This window comes from Mustelus asterias, chromosome 7, assembly GCF_964213995.1.
Source record: "Mustelus asterias chromosome 7, sMusAst1.hap1.1, whole genome shotgun sequence".
Lineage (NCBI taxonomy): Eukaryota > Metazoa > Chordata > Chondrichthyes > Carcharhiniformes > Triakidae > Mustelus > Mustelus asterias.
The window spans coordinates 86600206-86617811 of NC_135807.1; the positions used below are offsets into that span (position 1 = coordinate 86600206).

Sequence of the window (17606 nt, forward strand, 5' to 3'; positions counted from 1 at the left end):
CCTCTCCTGTGTTTCTGTAACTTGTATTGAGATGGATAGAAAACTGGTTGGCAGAGAGGAAACAAAGAGTAGGAGTTAATGGGTCCTTTCCTAATTGGCAGGCAATAGCTAGTGGGGTGCCTCAGGGATCGGTGCTGGGACCCCAGCTATTCACAATATGTATTAATGATTTGGATGAGAGAACAAAATGTAACATCTCAAAGTTTGTAGATGATACCAAGTTGGGTGGGAGGGTGAACGGTGACGAGGATGCAGAGATCCTTCAGAATGATCTGGACAGGTTGGGTGAGTGGGCAAATCAATGGCAGATGCAGTGTAATTTGGATAAATGTGAGGTTATTCGTTTTGGAAGCAAAAACAAGAAGGCAGATTACTACCTCAACGGCTGTAAACTGGGAGAGGGGCGTGTGCAGCAGGACCTGGGTGTCCTTGTGCACCAGTCACTGAAGGTAAGCATGCAGGTGCAGCAGACGGTAAAGAAGGCAAATGGCATGTTGGCCTTCATTGCGAGAGGTTTCAAGTACAGGAGCAGGGATGTGTTGCTGCAATTATACAGGGCCTTGGTGAGGCCACACCTAGAATATTGTGTGCAGTTTTGGTCTCCTTTTCTGAGGAAGGATGTTCTTACACTTGAGGCAGTGCAGCGAAGGTTTACTAGGCTGATTCCGGGGATGGCGGGATTGATGTATGAGGAGAGATTGACTAGGTTAGGATTGTTTTCGCTGGAGTTCAGACAAATGAGGGGGGATCTCATAGAGACTTATAAAATTCTAACAGGTCTAGACAGGGTAGATACAGGGAGGATGTTCCCAATGGTGTGGGAGTCCAGAACCAGGGGTCATAGTCTGAGGATTCGGGGTAGACCAACTCCCACAGTTGCGTGGACCTGCAGAGTTTCACTGGCTGTCTTGTCTGGAGACAATACACATCTTTTTAGCCTGTCTTGATGCTCTCTCCACTCCCATTGTTTTGTTTCTTAAAGACTGGATTAGTTGTAAGTATTCGCATTCCAACCATTATTCATGTAAATTGAGTCTGTGTCTTATAAGTTCTGTTTGTGAACAGAATTCCCACTCACCTGAAGAAGGGGCTCAGAGCCTCGAAAGCTTGTGTGGCTTTTGCTACCAAATAAACCTGTTGGACTTTAACCTGGTGTTGTTAAACTTCTTACTGTGTAGACCATTTAGGACAGAGGTGAGGAGACACTTCTTCACCCAAAAAGTGGCGAGCCTGTGGAATTCATTACCACAGGAAGTAATTGATGCCTAAACGTTGAATGTATTCAAGAGGTGGTTATATATAGCACTTGAGGCGAAAGGGATCAAAGGTTGTGGGGGAGAAAGCAGGATTCCGCTACTGAATTGGAAAATCAGCCATGATCGTAGTGAATGGCAGAGCAGGCTCAAAAGGCCAAATGGCGTCCTCTTGCTCCTATCTTCTACATTTCTACGTTTCTGTGGGAGGCTGCTGGTAAAGCAAATGTGTTGTTCTAAACATAGATACGTCTGGTCCTGACTCTGCACTGCAGAGACCAAGATGTTCTTGTGGACCAGCATCAAACAAGGCCTTTGGCATAAGGGCAATATCAGGAATTTCCAATTATTACCTCAGGATCAATTGTGGTATGCCTGGTCAGATCAGCCACACCTCCCCAGTAAACAGCTGAAATAGGCCCACCTGGAGTATCAGGCTGAACCCAATTTGCAGAAGGGAAGTTTTTTAAAAATTGCTACAAAGTGTCTCCAGTACAAAGAACCACAGGAAGCACCTTAAGCTGCATGTGTAGCTTCAGCTGAACTTTATAGCTCCTTTAATAGGTAGCCATCCTAGATGTGCCCCTGGTTGGGTGGTTCCTACCAATGGGAGGCAAAAAATATATCCATCCCTGATGCATTAAAGTCAACAGGTTTGATATGCCCCAGCACAAATTGCAAACTGACGCTTCCCTCTCTGTCACCCTGGATTTGCTGTCACTTCCATTTTCTCTAACCCAGTCTTGCTCTCGCTCCATCAGTTTAATGCATTTTTTGAAACTTATTAAAAACAAAAGGTACAATAATATATCTGCAGTCAGGATACTGTCATCTTGCCCTCTCCTTCACACACACACAGTCCATCTTTTTCTAAATGCTCAATGTAAAATTTAAATCAATAAAGCTATTCAGTTTGTTTTTGTTTAAATCATTTTAAAAAAAACTGTGGAAAATGCCAGAAAATACTTTAATTAGTTGAGTTAACTGAATGGTATGGATAGATGGATCCTGGAATGTTAAGCATAATGCATACGCTCAAACTACAAAATCTACATTCAGTTCACAATTCAGTGCAAAAAAAAAATCAAATTGAAACCCAGGTTTCCGGAAGAGCCTGTTTTCTGCAAGTAAAGCATTTAATGATGTATTAAAGAGTACAAAAGACAGTTTGATAAAGGCAAAATACTGCAGATGCTGGAATCTGAAACAAAAACAAACAGAAAATGCTGGAAAATCTCAGTCCTGACTAAGGGTCATCCAGACTCGAAACGTTGGCTCTCTTCTCTCTCGATGTGGAGATGCCGGCGTTGGACTAGGGTAAACACAGTAAGAAGTCTAACAACATCAGGTTAAAGTCCAACAGGTTTATTTGGTAGCAAAAGTTTTGCTTTTGCTACCAAAAAACTTTTGCTACCAAATAAACCTTTTGGACTTTAACCTGGTGTTGTTAGACTTCTGACTCTCTTCTCTCTCCACAGATGCTGTCAGAACTGCTGAGATTTTCCAGCATTGTCTGTTTTTGTTACAAAAGTCATATCAATGGATAAATATAATATTGTTGTGAAGCAAGTTTCTTTATTTTGTTTAAACCTTTCTTTAAATGGATAAATGTAATGTTACTGTGAAGCAAGTTTTTTTACTTCGTTTAAACCTTCATTTAGCAATGACCCAAGAACAAAATGGCAATTGAAAGACTTGCAAAAAGAAAGCATTAAGCAATATCTGAGGACCCAGTGGCTGGATTGTGCAGAGTCATAAGTTGACATAAGCAAAGCCCATTACAAAGTTTGACAGATGTAGACAATGGGTAAAACTTGATACCAAGCCATGAAGATGGAAATGCAGGCATATTGTGGATAAATTAGACATAAAAACATATGAAAGCATACAACGAAATAAAGCCATCTAATCCATCAAAATATTACAACACATTTTGAGTCTTCATAATGTACTAAAGAAGCAAAGACCATCAACGTTTAGAGCTAATGTGCAGAAGTGTTCAATGCGCAGTAATTTTGTGGTGAGTTCTTCAATCCTGCATTCCTGAGTGGAGCGGAGAAAGAAAGAGCAGGCAGACAGACAGGGCTATAACAATGTACTTCTGAATCTCAAAAGCGCACATCAAACAAGCACAGCTTCCTGCTGGGAGTGCAGAATTGGTGATTCTTCCCATTTTATATTAACAGTAACAGAGTGTTTCCAACTTTTTTTCCTCACCCACAATTCTAAAATTCGTTAGGATGATAAACTAGGGTGAGGATGGATGTTTTTTCTAAAATATTTTTGGAAAATTTTGTGCTATTCTGTAAAGACGGCTGTGTGTGTGTGTGTGTAAGGGGAGGGGCTGTGTTAACTAAGCTGGGGAAAGATGAATAGAGACAACTTGACTGGGAGAGTTGAGAGATGAAAGGGTTAAAAGTGCTAAATGCAAACATTTGTAATAAGAGGCCATGAAGAAGTGGATTTAGAAGTAAATAGGTTAGGTTTAGAAATTTGCATTCGGGATAGATAGGGGCTTGGCTTTTCAACTGTTAAATTTCAAAGCAACTTTTATAACTTAAAGGTTTCAGAAGTAAACAAGGGAAGATTATTAAATTTCATTGGACCCCAAAGGGGAGGCAATAGGAAAACATTAAAGGCTTTTATATTTTGGAAAAGTTAAGATCAAAGAGGTGCGGAGGACAATGGAATTGAAAATGAAAGGTAAAAAGGATATTTACATTAATATGTGAGCTGAATTGTGTTGCCTGTGTGGGGAAGATATCCTGGGAACAAATCTGTGCTGACAGAAGGTATAAAATCTGAAACAGCCATCCAGAAAACATAACAGTCTTTTGTTTCAGGAAGCAGTCTTGTTTCTGAATTTTCTTGCATGTCCTCTGCAGAGTTTGAGAAGTTGCATGGTTTATCTTTACTCCAGTGACAGTGGGTTTGCCTTGGGTAAAATTACTGGATATTTAGAGTTAAAAATCTATAAAGGAGTGTTGGCGAGATGTTTACTTGTGTGTTCTGATTGTGAAGGCTCTTTTGGGAAGGTTTTGTAAGACTTTTAATGATGTAACTCTCATCTTGTGTGCTTAAGTTTTCTTTTATTCTTGTTAACAAATCTTTTAGTTTTTAAAATCCCAAAAGAGTAACTTGAATTTTATAGTCCTGGAATCAGTAATTTTTTTCCATCATTTTCAGAATACAAAAAAAAATTATGATCAGTAAGACCAGTTCCCTTCTGGGATTTGGCTTGCTCAGCTCATAACATCTACTGTGGTTTAACACAAGTTGTTGCACAAGCACAACCCCAAATAATATTTTTAGTTTGATAATTCTAATCCAACCACTGGTTAAAAGAGAAATATGCATTTCAACTCTCATCACATTAATATCACGTGCTATAAAGATTGCATAAAGGCTGCAGTTCATCAGGGCGTAGGACAGAAGACTCGGAAGGAGCTGCTTCATTCCACACACGAGCATAGGGACACCAGCAAATCTCACTTTACTGGACACGGCGACAGACAAGGAGGGCGGCCAGAAGACAACCAGGCAAGTTCAAGGCCATGGGAAGATAGCAAAGACCCATTACCATCTCATGTAGCTTGTCAACTGGATTCAACAGAATTACCTTAATTTCTGCAAGAAGTGTCACACGACAGAATTATGCTTCATCCAAGGAAGCCATTGATGAACTCTTGGGATCACCTCTGCTGTCAAGCAGCAGTTAAAGAACAGGATGGTGAAAGGCAGTAAAAATAAGAATCCTTTTTTGTCAAACAATCTTTCCAATTCACCCATCAGATGGAGAATTATCCATGATTGACCAGTTTGCAGTTCAAGACTGCATAACCAAAGCCATCACTGCCTTAACTATGACACCACGAAACAGCAGGTACAGAAAGCATTACAGGATTTTTTTTCCAAAGATGTGACATTCTTAGAATAGATGGCACCACAAACTGGCTCCTGTGGGTCATTGTGTATATATACACACAACATAGCACAAAATTCATTAAGCAGAAATGATCCAGATATTCTGCGAGTTCTGCGCATATTTTCCAGGGGATGTCCATTGCTGCTCATACCTTATAGGGTCCAGACTATCAAGTTAAGCAGTTGGTTCCTCTGAGATACAAGTTATCTACTCACAATGTGGTTCCTGACACCACTAAGCACCCCTCAGCCAGGAGCATGCAATATAATTCCTCACTGAGCAGGCATTTTGGATCAAAGAATCAGAATGATTAAAACTCAAATGGAGGCGATGAGGTCTGTTGAATCGGTACCAACTCTCTGCAAGAGCAACTCAGCTAGTCCCACAATCCTCCCTCACCTCACGGTCCTTCAATGTTTTCTCCTCAGGTGCTTATCCAATTCCTTTTGAAAGGCATGACTGAGTATGCCTCCACTACCTCCTAAGGCTGTGTATTCCAGATCCTATCCACACTAAGTAAAAGGTTTTTCCTCATGGTGCCTTTGATCCTTTTGCCAATCACCTTAAATTTATTTCCTCTGCCAATTTACTCTGTCTAGGCCCCATCTGATTTTGAACTCCTCTTTCAAATCTCCTCTCAACCTCCTCCTTCCAAAGAACAAACCCATCCTCTCCAAACTATGCATCTAAACCCTTCAAATCCTTCCTAAATTGCATTGCCCAGGATCAGACACAACATACAACTTGAAATTTATCATAACTTCCTTGCTGCTGTATTCTATACCTCGATTTCTAAAGCCCAGGTTCTCATATGTTTCCTTTACTGTTTCCACAAACTGCCCTGACACTTTCAACAATTTGTGCACATATACAAGGTCACTGTTTCTGCACCTTCTTTAATACTGTACCCTTCATATGATATTGTCTCCCTTCATTCTTCCCATCAAAATGCATCACTTCACACTTCCCACATTACATTTTATCTGCACCTTGAATGGTCATTTCAAGTGATTCTGTCTTCTTGAAGACTATCACTGTCCTCCTCACAGTTCACAATACTTCCAGATTTTGTGTTACCTGTAAATTGTGAAAATGTGTCCTGTATAACCCAAGCTTAAATCATTAATACACATTAAGTGCAGCAATGGTCATAATACTGAGCCTTGGGGAACCACACTGTATACCTTCCTCCAGTCTGAAAAACAACCACTCACTACTACTCCCTGTCTCTCAGACAACTTTGTATTGATGCTGCCATTATCCTTTTTATTCCACAAGCTTCAACTTTGCATGCAAGCCTACTACATAGCACTGTATCAAGCACTGTTTGGATGTCCAAATGCATCACCGCAACCCTCTTTATTACCTCAAGAAACTCAATCAAGTTAGTTAAACATGATTTTCATTTAATAAATCCAGGCTGGCTTTGCTTAATTAACCCACACTTGTTCAAGAGACTGTTAATTTTGTTCCACATTAACATCTCTAAGCTTTCCTACCTTCAAACATAAATTGACAGGCCTGTCATTGCTGGATTTCTCCTTACACCTTTTTTTTGAACAATGGTGTAACATTTGCAATATTCCAGTGATTTATCAATGCTAAAGCCTCCTCCATTAATGTTTAGCCTATCCAGTGTTTCATCCAGCTCTTTATTCACTATGGTTCTGGCAGCATCATCTGACTTGGTAAAGATACCAAAGCCATGCCCTCTGCCTCCACCTGTTTTTGGTCGTGAATCAGCCCTAACCTCACCTCTGACTACTTCTGATGTTTATATGCCTACAGAAGACTTTTGGATCCCCTTTTATGTTAGTTGCCATTCCCTTCTCATACTCTCATTCATTTTTTAACTTTCCTTCTAATGCATCTATATTCAGCCTGGATTCGCACTTGTGTTATCAACCTGACATCTATTATGCACACACTTTTTCTATTTCACTTTACTCTCCATTTCTTTCATCATCATGGAGCTCTGACTTTATTTGCTCCAATATTTCAATTTACCCTGGACAGGTCTGATTCTGAAGCAACTGAAACAAATCCTCCTTCAATTAAGAACAGTACGAAGTCTCACAACACCAGGTTAAAGTCTAACAGGTTTATTTGGTATCATGAGTTTTCAGCGCTGCTCCTCCATCAGGTGAGTGAGACTCACTGTGCCCATCCCAGTCCAACGCTGGCATCTTCACATTATGGCTACCAATTAAGAACACACATCAGAAACTTTTATCCCGACCACAATTTAAATGTCTACATGAGGGCATTTTAAGTCCTCCAAATATCACGACTCTTATGGTTCTTGCACTTCTCTGCAACTTCCCTGCAGATTTGCTCCTCGACACCTTTCTCACTAGTTGGTCTGATCAATTAGTGGTCCCATTACTTCTATTGCATGGCCAGAGCGCTACAATTTACTATAGATAGTTAACGTGCTGCACAAGGTACTTGTGGAATGGAACGTGCCTGTCTGGTGATGAATCACAGCAACAAACCATGGTAGGAGCCGGAAGGAGGAGTTAATAGAAGCAGGCTATCTACCCAGAAGGCAACATAAATCCACAATACTCCGATTAAAGACTTCTTCCCTCAAGGCCTGCCTTTCCATTCAACTTTATTTTCTCTTTTTTTCATAAAGTGATCCTATTACAACTGAAAAGAAAGCACTGACTGCAACATTTAAGTTAATTTGTTGTATCTTCGAGTAGTAGTGCAATGTGTATTTAGTGATGATGTGCTGCTGTGTTATCTCTTTGTGTTACATATAATATAGTACACAGTAATACGGTTGGTCAATTTTCTAAATAATGTACTATCATAATAAGTAGTTGTGAAGGTATCGAGAGCCCCCCCCTCTCAAGGGTCTGCATATAATTTCACTGCCATTTATACCAACTGTCATGCGATCGTTGCCAAAGCATGCAAGTTTGTGCCAATTTCACTGCCAGCTGCAGTAATGTTTTTCTCCTGAGCCATTCATCCTGTCCTGTTATTCCTCACTGCCCCATTATTCCACCTCCAGGAACATCAGACAAAGTACATTCCCCCTCTTCAGATGACAGATGACACACTTCTTCAGCCCCAGAACACCCAACAGCACAAACAATAATAGTTATCGGACCACCTGAAACAACACTGCCATTGTGAAGTTAAGCTACTGATGCCATGATTGCATGCCATGTAAAGAGGGAGTAATGTACTCACCAAAATTGACTCAACCTGTGATGAGTCTCTTTGGTGGACTTTGTACGTGTACAATATTTGTGACTCCGCAGAGCTCCTAAAGGTTACTCTTGGGAAATATGGATTATGGATAGCAGTTAATAAGTTTTGATTATTTTTCACTCTATCTGCTCAGGTGATCGCTACTCACTGTCAGCTGACCTTACTGCCTATCTTAGCTGAATTTCATCCACTTTAACTTGCTCCCTACCCCATTGATCCCATTCTCTCGTTCTTTTCCTGCAGTTATTTAGAAAGATTGTGACAGGTCCCATCACTTCCACTTGCTGGAAGGAGGAGATTTTCTGATCATCTTTGTTTTAGCTGAGTATCTTGCTTGCTTGACATACAGAATTAGAATTAGTTTATATTTTCTGCTGTTCGTGACTCAAATTAAACAGAGTCATCTTCTCGGTCAGTTATTTTCTTCATTTTCCAGTATCTTTTTGTTATCCTTTTGTTATCTTAACTTCAATAGGTCTTGCTTAAATTGTTTTAAAAGCTGCACTAGATTTAGATAAGTAGGTTTTCTTCTGCTTTTATTGACAAGTAGTGGCTAAACCATTGGCACCAAAATATTCAAAGTCAAAACATCCGATATAGATTTATTTCAGAACGTAGTTGAAAATGTGCAAATTGAATCAAATATTTGTTTTTGAAGTCTTTACACTTCAGCCTTGGTTGATCTTAAACAGATTGTTAATCTTTGTGACATATTATTCAGAATATTTTTATTTTAAAGTTATCAGTTTACATTTGCCATGAAATGCAACAAATCCCAAAATCTCGTACAGTACAGAGTAATCATTATTCCACAATAACATACAGAAAAGACCAGTGAATATTCATATAAATGATTCCAATTATCCATCATTGCAATCATTGTAATCGGCATCAGCTCTCGTACAAATAAACAAAGGATACCAGAAAGGGTGGGGGATCTCAGGGTGAAACTCATGAGCCCATAGCCCTGTGGTGCAAACCCTCCTCCACAGAATAACAGACATGGCTACAAAATATACAAGATTCCCAATGGGGTAATATACAAGAGCCTAATGCAGCATCACAGGGCCTCCAAGCAATGAAGTATAATCCTGAAAAGGGGAATATCAGGGTACCGGCATTGGTACAGGCAACCTGCTCCCCCATCTAACTAACCCAGATAAACAGCCACTACTGCCCTGACCTGCTCGACAACATCCTACAATAAGGGCCAAGAATACTCTCAGCACTCTTACACGCCAACTTTCCCTCTCTCCAGGTTCGCCAAGAGTGCCATCTAGGCCCCGCTATCAACAAGTTTAAACCCATCACCCCTCATCAGAGAAACCCTAACAACTGGATAATATGCCCACCATACATTCCATGGGCCAAATGATCACATAATTACTGTCACTGCCTGCACAGCAAAATCAAAAAAGACCAACCTAACAAGGCCAAATATGTAAGGATTAGTCATCTATGCCCGGATGTGCACCAGAACATAATTCCTAACTCCGCAACAGCACTAAAGACGCCAACGACAGAGAAAAAAAAGACCCAGTCTTTTCCAGGATACATGATCTGTCAGTACTTTCTCAGGAAACAAGCAAGGATTCCTTAGTCCCATGATAACCAAAATACAAAAGAAAAATACGACCCCAATCGTACTATCAGGGCAATTCCTTTACCCACTACAAGGACTCATGAGACCATTTCGACCATCTCTGCACCAAACCATCTATCCACCACCCTGCTGTGGCACTACCCATCTTAAAAAAAGTAAAAAATACTCAAATTGTACTCACCTAGTGTACAGGAATTACAGCACATTAACAAAGAGACAAACCAGATAAATACCACACAACCCTCAGGCCACAACAAACTCAACATATTCCCCAATGGAAAGGAGACCCACAAACAATTAAACCTCAGCTTCCCTCATTACACTGTTGGAGCACACTAATGAATGAACACCATCAAAAAGAAAAAGGAATAAACAAACCCAATTTTCAGTGTAACAGGTGACAAAATCTCTTTGCTCTCAATCATGCACCCTTATCAGGATAAAAGACAATGGGTGAGATTCTCCTGTTTCTCAGCCGCTGGGAGGCGACGCGCCACTTGCCAGTGGCAGGATCTTCTGTTCCCGCTGTTGTACAATAGGATTTCCCATTGATTCCACCCCATGCTGCAGGGATGGACTGTCAGCAAGACCGGAAGATTGAGGTGAAACTACTTTAAAACACAATCGCTGTGCTCAAAATAGTGAATGGACACGTACAGTTGAGGACAATGCTTTCCTAGCTCCATGACTTCAAAGACAGACAGTATGAAATAAGGGTCATTACAAAGACAAGACAATGTGAAATGATACATAAACAGGTGTGCCCCCACAACTGAGAAACATTCAATTCCCAGTGATCTGAATGCTATTATAATAGTAAGTCTGCAGTAATTCCCAGACTAGATAAAACACGCTCTATTTAATATATTAGTGCTACACATCCAACAAATGCAATTCCCAATTGCTTACACAAAAGCTTTCTGCGACCCAATAAAACTGTTCATATCCTTTGTGGTAACATGAAACAGAACCTCACATTAGCGAATGAAAGACGAGTTTCGATGACACATGAAATGTAAAAATAAGATTTTTTTTAAAAAGCAGAATGTTACAATGAATATAACACTGCAACCAATTGTACAGTATAAATCTCAGTGATGATGGCACAGTGGTTAGCACTGCTGCCTCACAGTACCAGGGACCCGGGTTCAATTCTTGGCTTCGGTCACTGTTTGTGTGGAGTTTGTACTTTCTCCCCGTGTCTGCGTGGGTTTCCTCCAGGTGCTCCGGATTCCACTCACAGTCCAATGACGTGCTGGTTAGGTGCATCGGCCATGCTAAATTCTCCCTCAGCGTACCTGAACAGGCACCGGAATGTGGCGACTCGGGGATTTCCACAGTAACTTCACTGCAGTGTTAATGTAAGCCTACTTGTGACTAATAAATAAACTTTAGCTTTATGTTCATCGATTGTTCGTTAAAAGCAAATCTTTAACTTTCATAAGTTCTTGGGGCAGATAAAGACCCTCGGATTTCAAGAAAAGAGTAAATATGATCAGGGCTAGGAAACATATTATGAACATGCTCATACAATTCATGAATCTTGATTTTGTATTATCTAAGATGTCCTTATCCTCTGCTGCCACCCAAAAACTGGATCTTTCTGCACGTCTAAAAAAAAATCAACTCATCTCCCGAATGCAAGTAAACAAACTGATGCTGGAATGTAGATTTAAATATCTTGTGGACATGTGGCATGAACACAAACTATGTCAACACTTCAGTGCACTAGCAAAGGACTGCTATCTTGACAAGAGGTGCAGTGCTTCAGATGAGATGTGAAATCAAGGTCTCACCTGCATACTCAGATTTCAGCTGCCAGCTCTCCAGGTTGTCCATGAGTCTCCTAAAATGGAAGATTAATTTCCCTGGTATTGCTGCAAGCAACCTGGAGGAACTTTACATTCCCCCCCCCTCAGTCGGTGCTGAGATGGACAAGGGAGGTTGAGGGGCGGGGGGGTAGACAGAGCTTAAAATTGCACGGACAGGTTTCCCTCCATGATTCCACTCGCCCCAATCTGATTGCAATTTTACACTTGGCTGGGCAGGGCCTCAGACGGGAAGCCCTTAAGTGGTCATTTCGGCTGGCGAGCGGATGATAGGTCGGGGGGAACCTAAAATTGAACAAAATTTGATCTCAGGTAGGAAAGTGGGTGGGCGTTGCCATGAGAAGCCCCCTTCTAACTGGCAGCACCCTCCCCTTAGGGCCTGGTAACCTCCAGTACACCCCCTCTCCCCTGAGACCGTGATTGACCCAAGCCTCCCCAATCTCCCCCACAATCCATCCCCCTCCTTCCACTGTCCCTGGCAACTTGCGCCTTTCCTCTGGTTCCTGCACTTAGTTCCAGTCAGCTAGCTGCAGTAGTGCGGGCCACTGTAATGCTGTTCCTGGAATGACTGGAAAGCTGCTGGGCGATCAGTTTGGTGGAAGCCCCGCCTTCTGTCAATCAATGCTCATTAGAGCAAGAAATGGCATTGGGCCTGCTGGAGTCTGTTTGCTACCAACTCTTCTGGCTTAGTTGAGTTCACACTTCAGGATTCAGACGTTCTTTTCCAATGTGTTTTGTCCCAGTTTGTGACGTCCCTGCATATTCCACGAGCTCCATTTCAGTCATTGTTCGTTTGAAATGAACAAAGTCACCACTCAATGGCTTGAGCTTGCATAATCACATGCACATATTGCCCAACTGGAGAATTCAGCCAAAGGGAAATCCCAACTCCAATTTGCCATGTTGATACGTGGTGACAGGTTGCTGCTTTTCCCAATCCCAGTGATATGCCCAGTACAACAGGGATGAGAAATGGGTAACGAAAAATTAATTGCATTTGACGTTCCACTCTGAATGGAGAAAAACTACACAAGGAACATTTCGCAACAAGATCTCATCAACAAAATGATTAGTATCAGAAATGGTCAAAGAAAATCAATTCTTCAAATGACAATGATTTATAACACCACAAATAACATACTCACAGTTCATGAGAAATTTCATGCAGTTTATAGATGCAACCGAATGTACCAGTAGGCTTATCAGGTTGCACGTATTATTTTCATTAAAGGCAGAACCACAATTTAACTTTAGTTGCTGTATAAATCCATGGTAATAATTAGACATTGAGAATATCTTCAAAAGAAAATTATTTACTCGCTCAAGAACAAAATTGAAGTCAGGTCTTTGAAGTGCTATATTGCATTCAAATACTGATATTTCAGGGCAATTTGCAAGAGCAGAGAATCAACCACTACCAAAGTCATTATGTAAGAAATATTGCTTTCTCGTTTCTCAGGCTGCAGCCTCTCTGCGTGTTTTCTTCATTAAACACAGGAACTACTGTAATAAAGATTCACTTTATGTTATCACACAGGAAAATGCCACATTCAGCTCTATACAAGTTGGTTCACAAGTGGCAGATAAAGAAGCGTGTATCAGAGGGAAAAAAACAAATAATAAAGGGCTTGAAGCAAAGGGACATAATTCTGACAAATCTAAAACCATATTAGACAAGGAAGTAAGTGACTGTCGAACTGAAAAAAAGAAATAAATGGCAGAAGGGAGGAAAATAACCGGAAAGATGGGGATAACAAAGATAAAGAGGCAGACAATGCAATGGATTGGTATATAAAGATATGTCTTTGCAACATATTGCATTTGGGTTTCTTACATGGGATTCACCGAAGTTGTTTATACTGTGGTAAAATGTCACTCTTAAAAAGTTATCGCTAAAATAGTAATTTTTGACAATTACCTGTCTATACATGTTCTAACTTTGTGTTGATGATATTATTGCTCAAAAAGTTTTTCTTCATGGTTTTTCCCACATATTTATAAAACTCCGGTGTGATGAAACACAGGACCCACAAATTGAGCTCCTAGTGTATCCCATATTATCAGCAAATACAACACAAAAGGTCTGTATGTTACAATAACCTTGAATCTCTGTATTTAATACAAACTTACAATTTATATACAAAGATAAAATAGAGTGTTTCTTATAAATTTCAGCCTGTTATTTCATAAAACAGAACGGCCTTGCTGTGTGCTGCTGCATTTCCAAAATTATTATATCTGCAATAATTATGACAACACTTCAAATGTACTTAATTAGCTGTAAAACACATTGGGACTTCTTGAGGTCATGAAAGGTGCTATATAAATATAATTTATTTCTTTTCATTCTGTTTCTGACAATAGAGTCTGCAGGGGTAGATTTGGGTTTTTTAAATTTACTTTTTTTTGCATGTACTGACGACACAAGATGCTGTACTGATGCAAGTTGCTTTGTTCTTTCTTATTTCTGTTGCAAGCACCACCTGCTGCTTCACGCTGCTGCCCATAGAAGCCACGAGAATGATTTTCTCAAGAAGGAAACTATTTTGTGGGTAATTGTGCATTTAAAATTGGCATACAAATTTCAAGTGAAATTTTAAATTTGATTGCTTATGTATTTCTATTGCCCAAATCTTTCCAGGTGATCAAGGGGATATTAAGTCAGAAATCACAATCCTAAGCTTTGTATTGTATTCAAATAATTGATGCATTTTAGAAATGAAAAAGCTGATCCATTGTGCATTTTTGCAGCTTCAAACTGCTAGTTTTATTATAACTAAATCAAATGCAACTATTGACTATTTAACATGTCAGCTTCCAGTCCTCAACGATGCAGCACATTCACAACATTTTATGTTTTTTTTTAAGAAAAGCAGGCCAACCGAATTAGTACAACAGGAAATTACTACTGACTGCAGCTTACCAAATCCAGAAATAGCTTCCAATAAAGCAAATGAATAATGTATTCTGTGCAATCACAGCAGTTAAGTGATTGTACAAAATAATATCTACAGTATGGAATGCTTTGCAAGGCTCAATCAATTTGATGGCAGTATTTCAGCAAATAATTTATTATGGTACACCTCAAAGCCTATACAAAGCTTTTCCATTGTTCATTTCTAATTAACTCATTTTCTATTCTGAGTACAAAGAAAGCTGAAAACAAAAGTTAATATAATCACAGGGTAGCCATTGATGGAAACATAGCAGACTTGTAAGAAAAATTTAAGAAATATATTATCTAAATGTTTGAAAGTTTGAGGTGCAGAGGGATCTGGGTGTCCTAGTGCATGAATCACAAAAGGCTAGTATGTAGGTACAGCCAGTAATTAGGAAAGCTAATAGAATGTTATCATTTATTGTGCAGGTCACTGAATACAAAAGTAGGGAGGTTATGCTTCAGTTGTACAGGGCACTAGTGAGACCACTGTACTGTGTACAGTATTGGTCAATTTATTTAAGGAAGGGTGTAAATGCATCGGAAGCAGTTTGGAGAAGATTTACCAGACTAATACCTGGAATGAGTGGGTTGTTTTATGAAGAAAGATTAGACAGGCTAGACTTGTATCAGCTGGAGTTTAGAAGAGTAAGAAGTGACCCCTGAGGGGTCTTGACAGGCTGGATGTGGGGAGGATGTTTCCTCTTGTGGGAGAATCTAGAACTAGGGGTCACTATTTAAAATTAAGTGGTCACCTATTTAAAACAGAGACAAGGTGAAATTCTTTCACTCAGAGGGTCAAGACTCTTTGGAACTCTCTTCCTGAAAAGGCGGTGGAAACAGAGTCTTTGAATACTTTTAAGGCAGAGGTGGATATATCCTTGGTAAGCAAGGAGGTGATCGTCAATCAGGGATTTAGATCTGAACCGGGAACCAGCCTTGCACACGTGCAGAAAAATATGACGTTAAACTGGAGGTCAGGTGACCTGAAGCAGAGCGTCATTCCAGAGAAAGTGCTCCAGGGAGCAGAACACTGGAGTTGAGAAGGGGAATTCCCAAATCAAGAAGAAGGTCCCAAACCAAGGAGTGGGACAGAGCGAGGTCTCAAAAGAAGGTCCCAGGCAGGACGGGGACCAGAAATGCCAGTCCCCAAAGTTAGAACCTGCCCCACCCCATCCCTCAATTCCTTTCCAAACAATTGATGATGTGGGCAGTGTATTGTCAGAGTTAATTGGTTTGATAACAAGTCAAATTGATCTTATCTATTTGAATATGGCGGGTAGGCTGCCAATTTTGGCACTATCCATGCCACATATTATGGGGGCGAGCTTGAGGTAGGTAGAAAGGTGGTAGAATGGGCAGGTGCCCTATTTTACGTGCACTCGCCTGCCAAAAGCACACCCACTGGGGGCACATAAAATGCAGCCCAGAGAGTGGTGAGAATGAGGAACTCACAGATAACATTGATGTATTTAAGGGAAAGCTTGATGCATACATTGGGGAAAATGGAACAAAGAGACAGAGAAGCTGGATTGGAAGAGGTAATTACAGTGGCAGTGTAGAGTATAAACACCAAGTTTAGATCAGTTGGGCTGAATGGCCTGTTTCTGTGCTGCATTCTTTGTAATTCTAAATAAGAATGAACAGTTCCATGGATGCTGGTTACATAGAATCCGATGTGGAAATGCCGGCGTTGGACTGGGGTAAACACCAGGTTAAAGTCCAACAGGTTTATTTGGTAGCAAACGCCACTAGCTTTCGGAGCGCTGCTCCTTCGTCAGATGGAGTGGAAATCTGAATCCCGACAGTGCAGAAGGAGGCCATTCAGTCCATCTAGTCTGCGCGAACCACAATCCCACCCAGGCCCTATTCCCATAACCCCACATATTTACCCTGCTAATCCCCTGACACTAGGGTCAATTTAGCATGGCCAATCAACCTAACCCACACATCTTTGGATTGTGGGAGGAAACTGGAGCACTCGGAGGAAATCCTTGCAGACATGGGGAGAAAGTACAAACTCCACACAGTGACCCAAGCCGGGAATCAAACCCAGGTCCCTGGCGCTGTGTGGCAACAGTGCTAACCACTGTGCTGCCAAATGGTCTACTCCTGCTCCTAATTGATAATTAGGAGCAGGAGTAGGCCACTCAGCCCCTCGAGCTAAGCAATTCAGTGTTAAAATATTCAATTACCCGGTCTCCACCACTCTCTGCGAAAGGGAGTTAAATAGACTCTTATACTCTCAGCCCTCATATGTCTCCTCATCTCTAGTCTCCTCATCTCTATCTTAAATGGGAAACCCCTTATTTTTAAATTGTGTCCCGTCATTCTGGTCTGTCCCACAAGGGGAAAACATCCTTTCAGAATTCACCCTGCCAAGTCCCCTCAGAATCTTGTATGTTTCAATAAGATCACCTCTCATTCTTCTCCAATGGATACAAGCCCAACCTGCCCTACCTTTCCTTAGAGGATAGCCCCTTTATTCCAGGAGTCAGTTGAGTGAACCTTCTCTCAACTGCTTCTAATGCAATTATTTCCTTAAATGAGACCAAAACCATACACAGTACTGTAGATGTGATCTCACCAACACCTGTATAACTGTAGCAGGACATACCTACTTTTACATTCCATTCTCCTTGCAATAAACACCAGCATTTCATCTGCCTTCCTAATCACTTGCTGTACCTGTATAACATTGTGAGATTCAGGTACCAGGACACCCAGATCCTCTGAACCTCAATCCCTCTCAACTTCAATAATCTGCCGCTTCTTTATTCTCCCTGCCAAAGTGCTCAAGTTCATATGTAACTGTACCCAAGCATGAATCACA

At 40.7% G+C, this 17606-nt stretch overlaps 1 protein-coding gene across 4 annotated transcripts in view; it reads right to left on the reverse strand.

Moving 5' to 3' along the window:
- LOC144495835 (lethal(3)malignant brain tumor-like protein 4) overlaps positions 1–17606 on the reverse strand; it is a 316415-nt gene that overhangs the window by 244614 nt on the left and 54195 nt on the right. The gene's annotated exons all lie outside the window — the stretch shown is intronic.